The sequence below is a fragment of the Dromiciops gliroides genome, chromosome 1, assembly GCF_019393635.1.
Source record: "Dromiciops gliroides isolate mDroGli1 chromosome 1, mDroGli1.pri, whole genome shotgun sequence".
Lineage (NCBI taxonomy): Eukaryota > Metazoa > Chordata > Mammalia > Microbiotheria > Microbiotheriidae > Dromiciops > Dromiciops gliroides.
In genome coordinates, this window is record NC_057861.1 from 569,837,488 (window position 1) to 569,849,782 (window position 12,295).

General features: G+C 37.1%; 1 protein-coding gene and 1 pseudogene across 1 annotated transcript in view; both read left to right on the top strand.

Moving 5' to 3' along the window:
* The window catches only part of ROR2 (receptor tyrosine kinase like orphan receptor 2), a 301,924-nt gene that overhangs the window by 108,187 nt on the left and 181,442 nt on the right, over positions 1–12,295 (top strand). The gene's annotated exons all lie outside the window — the stretch shown is intronic.
* LOC122737343 lies at positions 4,884–6,341 on the top strand (annotated as a pseudogene).

Sequence of the window (12,295 nt, forward strand, 5' to 3'; positions counted from 1 at the left end):
AGCCTGTGGCAATTTTAGGCTGCCTGAAGTAATGTAGTCCAGATTTGTTGAAATGCAAAGGAATTTTCTTTCTTTCTACATCTGTACTTTAGTATTTGGTTTTTTCTTTAACTTAAAAAAAAGATCCTTAACTTTCAACATTCCTTTTAGTTCTTAACTTTTAAAGTGACCCCATTTTTTTTTTGAGGGAGTGAAAAATAGATTCTTTCAAAAATTCAAAGATGATGAAAATAATCTCTTTGTTCTTTCCTTTTAACTTGGTTGACATTGAAAGTTCCACTTTTAACATGTGGTATTGGGTAAAGAGCACTGAGCTAGTAATTTGAAGAACTGAGGTTCTAGCTCAAGCTTTCATTAGCTATTGTAGCAGATGATACATCAGTAGTTTTTCTGGCTTTAAATTGCTTCATTATGCAAAAAAATGGGGGGGGTGTTATTAAATTAAATAACCTCTCTGTTTTTACTACTCCTAAAATTCTCTTATTGTGTGCTTCACCAAGATAGTATCTACACCCTGAAAATGAAATGGAAAAGACAGGTTATTATTTGGATAATTGTATTGGTTTATATTTTAAGAACATCATTTATTTTATATAGGATGAGATGTTTCCTTATAACGAGGAAATTAATCCATCAATCATGCGTCAAGTTGTGTAAAAATGTTATAAAATCTATTATCCAGTTTCACTAATGGCTGTAGAAAAGCTGAATCATCAGCCTAAGAAAAATGAAAATAAATTGTCAACACATTCAGCAATTGGATATAAATATGAAGGCTGCTTTTTTAGTTTTAGGTACTCTGTCTTGGAGGCAGAGGAACAGTTAGTAGACTCAGTAACAGTTCACATGAAAAGGGACCAGTAGACTTCAGGTGGGGAACGTGCACTGAGATTAGGTCTAAAGAGGAAAAGAATGGAAGCAGGAATAAGAATGAGAGTTGGAAACTCATTCAATCAATGAATCAATAAGTGTTTTTTAAGTACCAAATATGTGCCCGACACTGTGCTGGGTGCTAGAAATACACTTACAAAGAATGAAACAATCTCTATTCATTCTATTGAAGACAAAAAGTACATGTAGAAATATATGTTTTTTATATATACATATACATAAAGTTTTACATATTAATATCTATTTACTATATGTGTATATAGTAAATATAGAAATATATAGGAAAAATATATAAAATTTTATCTATTAATGTGTATTTACTATATATGTATATAGTAAACATATGGTAAATAAATATTAATATATAAAATAGTAAACACAAAGTAGTTTGGGAAGGATACTAGAAATTGGGGGGGGGGGTCAGGTGAGAATGGAATCAGGAAAGGTTTCATGCAAGTTGTCACTGGTGGTAAGAAAATCTTGCTCTTATCCTGTTACCTCCAGAATATAGGAATTATTTGGACAATGGTTAGTGAGGTCAACTAATTATTTCAACAGAGACCATTCACTAGGGACAACACAGAATATATGGGACTTTATTGGCCCCATAGAGATGAATTTCCTCCAGAACTGGTTTCTAAGTGTCATCAGCAAGTGAGGAGGTGAAATGGGTCACCTCTTTGACATCCTAAGGTCTTCCCGTCTCTGTTTCCAGTGGCATGAGTCCCCAAATCTGAAATAGTTTTAGAAAGAATGTTATTATGTTATTTGGGAAAGGAGACACAAAAAAGGTATTGCTCCTTCCTAGAATATTTGTGGTTACATTATATAGCATTCTGAAAAAGGAGTAAAGACATTTGCCCAACTGGCCTCATGTAGACATTATGTATGTTCCAGAGAAAGAAAGTTTGAGATGTATATCTGCAGGTAAGCATAAATATTCCAATTTGGGGAGCCCCATGCATTAGGGCATTTTGTTGTTGTTGTTGTTGTTGTTGTTCTAGTTGTTGTTTGTCCTTCATTCTCAAAGATGGCCAATGACATTAGAAGGTTGATGTCTTGACTTGCAAGTGAATTGGATTTGAGTGAGGCAGGGCTGTGTAGCCTCCTTTCCTCCTTAGTCATTGGAGTCCAGTGGCAAAACAAAGGTCAAGATAACTGGCAATGACCTTAGATGCAGTGGGAGACCTGGGGAACTCCAAACAAAAGCTAATACCCATATCATTTTACTATTTCATTTGTCTTCTTATCCTACTATTCAATAATTTTACAGTAATATTTAATTATTTTACTATTCAACTATTTTTTACTATTTACTATTTTATTGTTATTATTTTACTATTTCACCTACCTCAAAGTCCAGTGATGATAGGTTAGTGATGAAGTAGTAGGTACAGACACAATGGGAACTGTAGGCATGACCCAGAACACAGGAGGTCTAGGGCATAGGGTCATCTTCTCACTGGACACAAATGGCAATGAAATTAGGCAGCCCCCTAAGCTTCTGAGCAGCTTTCTTAAGGACTGTGCTACTTGTCTCTTGGCAGGAGGAAGGGGGTAGAAAAGGTGTCCTAAAATTGTCTGCTTTATCTAACCCTGGCCTTCTTACCCTGTGGTTGAAACAAACATACACACACACACACACACACACACACACACACACACACACACACACACACACACCCAGCAAAAATTTTTATAAAGATAATTCCTCTCACCATTAGTACATGGAATGTGCACAAGCTTATGGACAACATGAAACCCAGTAGACCTGGGAGACAAACACCTCTTATTGTGAGAGAACTTAGCAGGTACACATTCAAATAGCAGCCCTGAGTGAAACAAGGCTGGCAAATGATGACCAGGTTACCAAAGTTGGAGTTATATATACATTTTTCTGGAGTGGCTGCCATAATGGGGAGCACTGTGAAACTGGTATAGCTTTTGAAGTCAAATATAATCTAGTCAACAAGCTTGTATGCCTCCCAGAAGGGGTGAACAACAGTAGCAATGTGATTGCCACTTCCAGGAAAGTTCCATGCCACTGTCATCAGTGCATATGTTCCCAACATGACAAAATCTAATGAGGTCAAAGAAAAATTTTGTGATGATGTGAAGACCCTCATCATCAATGTGTTGAAAGAGGACACACTTATAATTCTGGGTGACATCAATGCTGGAACATGGCAGAGAGTCTTTGGGAGAAATGGAGTCAGAGACAACAGCAATGATCACTAACTACTGAAGACTAAAGCATCTCATGATGTACCAACACTGTCTTCCATTTATCTAAAAGTTAATTCAAAAGTTTGTGGATACACCCTCATAGCAAACATTGGCATTTATTAGACTATGTCATTGTAAGGAGAAGAGACAGACAGGATGTGAGTATGATGAAGGTGATGTGTGGTTAAGAGTGCTGGACTGGGGCAGCTAGGTGGTGAAGTGGATAAAGCACCAGCCCTGGATTCAGGAGTACCTGAGTTCAAATCCAGCCTCAGACACTTGACACTTACTAGCTGTGTGACCCTGGGCAAGTCACTTAACCCTCATTGCCCCACTAACACCCCCCCCCCCAAATAAACATTAAACAGTGCTAGACTGATCATAGATTTATCCTCTCTAACCTAGACATTCACATTCAGTAAGGCAAGATGACTATCAGAAGACTAAACATCAACAGATTAGAATGCTTTCCTCTGCATGAGCTGTTGACATGGAGGGAAAGCTGAGCCAACATACAGTTGGCAACAGTGGATTAGAAAAGGAATGGGAAGCTTTCAGAGACTTAGTGTACAGTGCTGCATTTACTCAGGTAGACCAAAACACTTGGAAATATAAGGATTCATTTGGTGAAAATAATGGGGAAATTCATAGGCTACTAAATGAGAAATGGGAACAATGAATTTATCAGTAGGATAGTTCATCTGTCTATTAAAAAGCAGAATTTAAGTATCAAAAGTGCAAGCAAAGCTTAGAGAGATCCAGAAGTCTTGGCTAAGTAGGAAGGCAGATGAAATTCAATTTTATGCCAACAGTAATAATCTTTTTTTTTTTTTTTTTGGTGAGGCAACTTGCCCAGGGTCACACAGCTTGTAAGTGTTAAGTGTCTGAGGTCGGATTTGAACTCAGGTCCTCCTGAATCCAGGGCTGGTGCTCTATCCACTGTGCCACCTAGCTGCTCCAGAAACAGTAATAATCTAAAGTCTTTCTATGATGCCCTAAAGGTTCTTTATGGGCCAAAGACTTTTGGTGTATCAACTATTCAATATCAAAGAACTCAAACTGATCAGTGATAAAGACATGATCCTGGAGAGGTATGATGATAACTTTCATTGTGTTCTCAACAGACCATCATCAACTAATACTGAAACCATTGACCTCAGGTTGAAGTCAATCCCTCTTTAGCTGAAATTCCAACTGAAGATGAAGTTCTGAATGCCTTTAGGCTCCTAACATGTGATAAAGCACTTGGTATTGATTTCATTCCAGCAGAGATCTACAAGGAAGGAGGTCCACTGCTCATACAAAAGCTGACTAAAATTTTCTGGGTTATATGGCAAGAGGTGGTTATCCCTCAAGAGTTCAAGGATGGAAGAACATTAGGAAAACAAATGCTTTTTAGAAAAAGGCACAGAAAATTAAAAAAATGTCAAACTATCAAACAAATCAAATGGGAGGAGAGAAGAGGGAATTTTACTTAACTCCTTACTCAACACAGAGAAAAAAAAGAGAAAGAATGATATAACTAGGTGAAAGAAAGAAAAAAAAGTACTAAAATGGGCACATTGGTGCATTGTTGGTGGAGTTGTAAATGAGTGTAACCATTTTGAAATGCAATTTTGAATTATGCAAGTAAAGTGACATAAATGTCAATACTCTGTGACATAGAGATTGCAGTACTAAGCTTCTTCAAGAAGACTGTTGATATAGAGGAGGAAGAGTGAGCTGTAGTCACTACTTCACCCATGGCCCACAAGCCAGGCCCCAGAATGACGTCAGGTGCTTTTTTTTCCAAGCATGGTTCCAGGCTCCCAAGACTCATCCAGAAAATATTTGGTGGAGTTTTGGGCAGAAAAAATGTCATTAAAAGGAACTACAGTTACCCCAGATAAACGGAAAGGGCTTGTATACATCCAACAAACTGATGATTCCCTCATTCGTTTCTTTTTTTTTCCTTTTCTTTTCTTTTCTTTTTTTTTGCAGGGCAATGAAGGTTAAGTGACTTGCCCAGGGTCACACAGCTAATGTCAAGTGTCTGAGGTCGAATTTGAACTCAGGTCCTCCTGAATCCAGGGTCAGTGCTTTATCCGTTGCACCACCTAGCTGTCCCTCCCTCATTCATGTCTTTTTGTTTGTTTTTGTGGGGCAATGGGGGTTAATTGACTTGCCTAGGGTCACACAGCTAGTTAAGTGTCAAGTGTCTGAGGCTGGATTTGAACTCAGGTCCTCCTGAAGCCAAGGCCAGTGCTTTATCCACTGTTCCACCTAGCTGCCCCTCCCTCTTTCATTTCTGATGGAAAGATAGGACTTCTGGTACCACAGAAGATAACTTAATTATTTTAAGGGAGTACCTCAGTGGGTAGAGTATATGTACTGAAGTTCAAGGCAGGACCAAAGCAACTTTTCTTTTGGATGTAAAACTGAAAAGGATGAGCAACATTTCAAGAAAGTAAATGAATATTTGAATAATCCACCTATGCCAGGAGCTTTGGTTACAAGCAGAAGTGGAGGTCATGGACTTTCAGCACTTGGAGGTGGAAGTGGTTTGCAGAGCCTTTTGAGTAACATGAGTCATAACCAGCTCATGTAACTTATTGGACCAACTGGCTTGGGAGGACTTGGTGGTTTTGGTGCACTGACAGGTCTTGGTCTGGCTAGCTTACTGGGGAGTGAAGGGCCTCCAACAAGTAGTTCTTCATCAAGCTCCTGGAGCCAGTCAAGTTTTGTAACCCCATCTTCCACTTTTCCTTCTACTCATGCTACACCAGTACCCAGTGTTCAAGCAATTGCTTCTGCAAGTAGTCCAAGCCGTGTACCAAATTCAGTTGACTTGGTCAATGTACAAACTCCAGAGATCATGACTCCTATTCTGGCTAATGCTGAAGTCCAAGAGTGATTGCTGCCTTATCTTCCCTCTGGAGAATCTCTTCCACAGACTGTAGAAGAGATTCAGAACACACTGACCTCTCCTCAGTTTCAGTATATTCAGTGCTGCCTTAGCCTCAGGACAACTTGGCCACTTATGAGTCAGTTTGGTTGAAGCAGTAGATGCAGCAAAGAAGGGTGATGTCAAAGTATTTGCCAAAGTCATGCAGAACAATGGCAAATCAGATCAAAATGAAGGAGATGCAAAGGACAAGGAAGACAAAGAGGAAGATATGAGTTGTTTATTATTATTATTAAATTATTTGCTGTCTTTCAAGATACTGGTAATTCTTAGTAATTAAGTGACTTCAGTAGCATCACTATTTTATTGCATACACTCATGTCTACAAAATAAAGGACTTTTCTTTAAAAAACCAAAAGAAGACTATTGATAAGAACAAAGGCCCCCCACACTAAAACATTTATAACATTCCTTTTTGTGATAGCAAAGAATTGGGGGGAGGGGAATGCCCCTTGATTGGGGAATAGCTAAACAAGCAGTATATGAGTGTAATAGAAAACTAATGTGATAATATGACTAAAGCAATATACATAGTGAGTACAACAATGTAAACCAAAAGAAAAAACTCAAAATCTTACAAAATGGATGTTACAAAATTACAGAGACCAGGGAGAGCTCCAAAGAAGAGATATGAGAACCATGCTATTCCTTTTCAGGGATAGAAATTCAATGAATGTGGTTCATTGCACATATTTTCAGATTTTAAAAAATGTATGGATGAGTTTTGTTTGTCTTTTCTGATTTCTTCAGGTTTCTTTTTTAAAAAAAAGTTTAAAAATTTTAAAAATTAATTAATTTTTTAATAATAAACATTTTTTATTTATAGTTTGGGGTTCTGACTTTTTTATCCCTCTTTCCCTCATTCCCCTTCCCCCTCCCTGAGGTGCCAAACAATAATATATGGATTATACATATATGATTATATAAAGCATTACCATATTTGTCATTTTGCACAAGAAAACTTGATTAAAAGAAAAAAATGAAAAAAGTGAAAAATAGCATGCTTCAGTCTGTTCCATCAATATCAGTTCTTTCTTTGGAGGTGGATAGTATGTTTCATCAATAGTCCTTTGGGATTGTCTTGGATCATTGTATTGTGGAGAATAGTAAAGTCATTCACAGTTCTTCATTAAACAATATTGCTGTCTCTGTGCACAAGTTTTTTAAACATATTCCAGAAGGGTTGAGAGGATACTGGTGATAAAATATTGATTAGATTGACTGAAGCCATAGTTCCAGAAGCCATAGATCAAATAGAGAGACAGAGAGTCAGAGTTCAACACTAAGAAAATTCAAGATTCAACCTCAACCTAACTTAGTTGTGTTGTATGGTTTTTTTGTTTGTTTCTTTTGTTTTTGTTTTTTATTTTTTGGTGGGGGGGATATATCAAATGGGGAAAACTTAAATGATTTTAGTTATTTTCCATAATAAACTACCAACACTTGCCCCACTCCAGGCTAAATTGAGAGTCCAGATATTTCTTTTTTTTTTTTTGGTTGGTTTGTTGTTGTTGTTGTTGTTGTTTGTTCTTTTAAATTTTATTTTTTATTTTTTTGAGAGTCCAGATATTTCTTAATCTTTGGGTTCTGGGGAACCCATATTTCCCACTTGGGTATTTAATAGCCATCATTTACCAAGCCATCTATACTGACTCTTTTGGATGGCATTCAAAATCATCTATAGTTTTGGAGGACCTAAAGTATGTCATACAGATTTTAAAATAATTCTGAATTTAGGAAGAAGACAAGAATGAGAGGAATTTAATCCAAATAGAAAAATGAAAAAGTTAAGTTCAATCTTATGCAGTAGGGAGTTTTATTAGGGGGTAATTATAAGTACTTTTCCTGATGTAAAATAGCAAACCACAAATGGGAACAATATCAGAAATATCATGACCATACCACCAATGAAATCACTTCTGACAGAGTAACTAACCATCATGGGTTAGTGTCATCTGCAGTAAAGTAATTGGAGATCACAAGTTTCTTATATGAGACTTTCCCAGGATCTAAATTGATACCAAGACTTATCCCTTTAATGCCACTCACTCAGCATCCCCCCTGGACAATCAGCTAAAGCCTCCCGTTGTCAAGGAACACTATCAAAGGGTTGATAACAAATTTTTAATTATTTAGAGACCTGAGAAGATGCTCCTCACCTTAATCAAGGTATGTGAGATTGCCATTAAATCATCTGAAAGATACTCTTTTTCCAAGTGACCATACATCTACCATTATTATAAGAAAACAATTTTACCTTCCTCATATCCTTAGAAAGCAAAAGACTTCACAATAGTTCCATTCCTTGGTCCCCCTCAGATCTTTCTAGGAAGGAGTTTTCTAAATCATCCTACAGGAAGAACTGTCAACTATGGGAAGCTGAACTATTTCTTCAAGATGTATAGAACCTGCTGAAAGGGCAAAACCCTGAAGGACCAGGCATCTTTGCAGAGGAGCTGGACTGGGTCAACTGGAACTACATATTAATATAGTTAATTAAGATAATATCTGGGACAGGATAGCTGAAAACAAAATAAACTTTGATTCTGATGAGGATAGTGGGATGAAAAGGGAGGAAAATAAAAATTAAAGAGTATCATTGTTTGGAGTATTGTTGCACAATAAAAAATGATGAAAGGATATTTCAGAGAATGCTGGATGCTATTAATTGATGCCGAATAGGGTGGAAAAAAAACATGAAAATAAGTTATACAAGCTCAATACTGTAAAGAGAAAAACTTTGAAAGACTTAACATCTCTGATCAATGAAATGCTCAATTATGTCTCTAGGTAACTGACGGTCAAACATATTATCCACTTCCTTACAGAGAGGTGATGAATTCATGGTGGAGAAAGAAATTTTTGGACATGACCACTATGTGGTTTTGTTTTCTTTGACTATTCTAATTTGTTACAAGGGATTTCCCCCATCTTTTAACAGGTAGGGGTTGGGAGAAACTGTTAGTAATGTAAACAACAACAACAAAAATAGTACCTTTGCTAGTTTTAAGAATGCACAAAAGGGAACAAAAGGGAGTGCAGAAGGAAGCACAGGCAAGAATGATAGTTTTGAAAGTATCATGTAAAATTATTACATAGGGGATTTTTGTGGGGTTTTTTTTAAAGATCTTTTAAATGATTGAAAGCTCTGAGGAAGAAGGTACAAGATGTAGGAATAACATGGATAAGGGAATATCAGGTTACCATTTCCATGAGAGGCTTATAATAGTGTCATGGCAGGAATAAAGAAGATAGCTCATTTGCCGTAGAGTGAATGAATTCTTGATTGTACCCTATTTCCTTCTTGTCATCATTTGGTTAGGGGTATGAAAAAAAAATTTCTTGGTTAAGATTGATCCTGAGGACAGAGACAAGACCTGAGTCTTGGCTACCTAATCCTTGTTAAACCCAGATCCAGGTTATAACTATCATTTCTTCTGGTTTTGTATAGCCATATTTTTATCCAAATAGTAGAACTAGAGATGCCACCTCCTATATGAGATCTTTGCTGATTCTTTAACCCTCCCTTGAGTGAGATTTTCCCCACCCCTTAAATATTTAATTGTGATAGCAATCAGTATTATAGACTACAAGTGGTGATTTACTTTAAGTGTTCTTTGTATAGAGCATAGATATTATGTAATTATTCTTTATATACTCTTAGTAGCTTAAGCTCATGCATTAGTATTACATTAGTATTTTCAGGTATTAATGAATTGTGAACTTGCTCTTGTTCTGAATAACTACATCTCTTGCACTGTATTCATTGTTGTACATTGTGGTTAACCACAACTTCTAAAGATAGTATTCCTGGGGGCAGCTAGGTGGTGCAGTGGATAAAGCACTGGCCTTCGATTCAGGAGGACTTGAGTTCAAATCTGGCCTCAGACACTTGACACTAGCTGTGTGACCCTGGGCAAGTCACTTAACCCTCATTGCCCTGCAAAAAAATAATAAATAAATAAAATAAAGATAGTATTCCTCAAGCTGAAGAGGATGAATCAGCTCATTTGAGATCATGAATGACCAGGATGCTTTGTCATATATATGAACACTTGGTCCCTAAGTTGATGTCCTAGGTGGTCAACCAATCAGCCAAAAGGACGTGACCTTTCTGTCCAAAACTGAGGACCTCCCTGTCGATTAATAGTTAAAGGAACATCTGTAAGAGTTTCAGAATCTCAACTGAATGTTTGAACTGTACCATTTGACTTTGTGATATAGACAAAATGTAAAGTGTTAATGTCTTAAAATAGTAAGGTATGTAAGCATTTAAGCCACTTAAGGAGTATAAAAGTCAGAGACCTGTAGAGCTCGGGTCTTTCAGGTCTACCCCTGATTGACTGGCTTTATTGTAAGACCGGTAACCTCTCTCAATAAAGCTATCTTTAAATGGCTTGGAGACTTTGCTTTCTTTTTCTTTGTTGGATTTAGAAAATTTTTGCAACACCCTCCAGGCAAATTATTAGCTCTATATTTTTCAGGAAATTACTTTTTGACTACAAACTTTTATCTATGTTGTGTACCTCCAACAGAATGTAAATTCTTTTAGGCAGTTAGTTTCATTTTTGTCTTTCTATCCTCAGCACCTATGATAATGCTTTGCATATAGCAGGTGCTTAATAAATTCCTTTTGAATCAATGATTAAAGGTATGCTACACACTCAAAACAGGGTCCAACACTTTTATTTCCAGTTTAATTCTTTGTGCCATTATTCTCTTTTGGACTTAGCAAGGCCTTCTGGTACCATGACACATGAAAATAACAGAAGGTAACCACTTGAGTACCACCAACATACCCTGAACAAAAACATGAGGACAAAAGTTCAAGGTCAAATCTGATAGCAGTACGTCAGCCTCAACAGATAGGTTGGTTAGGCTAAGTTCCATTAGTAACTAATGTCATCTCATGTTGAACACTCCCCAAACGCATGTAGTAGCCATACACATGAATCTTCTAATATTGGCCTTATCACAATAATCCAGTTGGGTCTAGACATTCATAGTCACAGGCTTTCTGCATTTCTCCTAATACTTTTTCATAGATAAGAGCATGTTACTCACACATTTGCATGATCTTGCATGATCTCAATGCTTGGGCAGTGTTAGCCATTTAATGCTGGATTCTCATACATATTTGTATATTGTAGGGGCTGAAATTTAATATATGGAGCATTAATTGGGTGACTTGGTGAAATATTGGGGTCTCAGAAATAATGAGGGACCTCTATGTTCAAAGCTCCCTTCCCTCCGAACTGCCCTTTTAGATATTTCTCCTAGGCCAATAAGAAAGGAGCCTTACAACTCCTTTTTTTTTTTTTTGCAGGACAATGAGGGTTAAGTGACTTGCCCAGGGTCACACAGCTAGTAAGTGTCAAGTGTCTGAGGCCGGATTTAAACTCAGGTACTCCTGAATCCAGGGCTGGTGCTTTACCACTGCGCCATCTAGCTGCTCCCTACACCTCCTTTTCCACAAAAGGATCAGATTTTATTACTTGGGAATTAATTAAACCACAAAGGTGAAATTAATAAGAATCAAAGATAAGGAAATAGGGAAAAAGAAATACAGATAAATCCTCTTAACTCTAACCTAAGTCTATGCCATCCCCAGATCGTTTCCAATTAAACTAATTGAAAAGAATGCAGGGTTTATTGTGTTCACTCACCACTTCTGGAAAGTCTGCTAGCTTTCTCACATCACTAGGAAACCGAGCAGAGAAAGAGCAGCCAAGTTGCAAGACTCCTTGCCTCCCCTCAAGGAGCATTCAATCTCCCTCCCCTAAAAGGGGAGGTCCTTCAAAAACTGCCTATAGAGAGTTCTCCTTCTGACCTCAGTAACATACATAACTTTAGGGTGGGCCAGGTGTGGCCCCTCCCAAATGAGTTCCAATAATTTTTACCACAATATCAAAATTTATTCAGCCATTCTCCAAATAATAGGGAACTATTTTGTTTCCAGATCTTTGCTCCAGCAAAAATACTTCTATATCCTTGTAATATGGATCCCTTTTTCACTTCCTTGACTTCCTTGGGGTACATGCTTTATTAGTCAGTAATATTGCTGAGTCAAAGTATATGTACAATTTAGTAATTTTGAGAGGATATTTCAAATTTGTTTTACAGAATGGTTGTACCAATGTACAGTTCCATTAATAGAGTATTAGGTTTTCTGTCCTTCCACAACTCTCTAATAATTGCCATTTGTCTTTTTTATTATCCTTGTCAATTTGATGG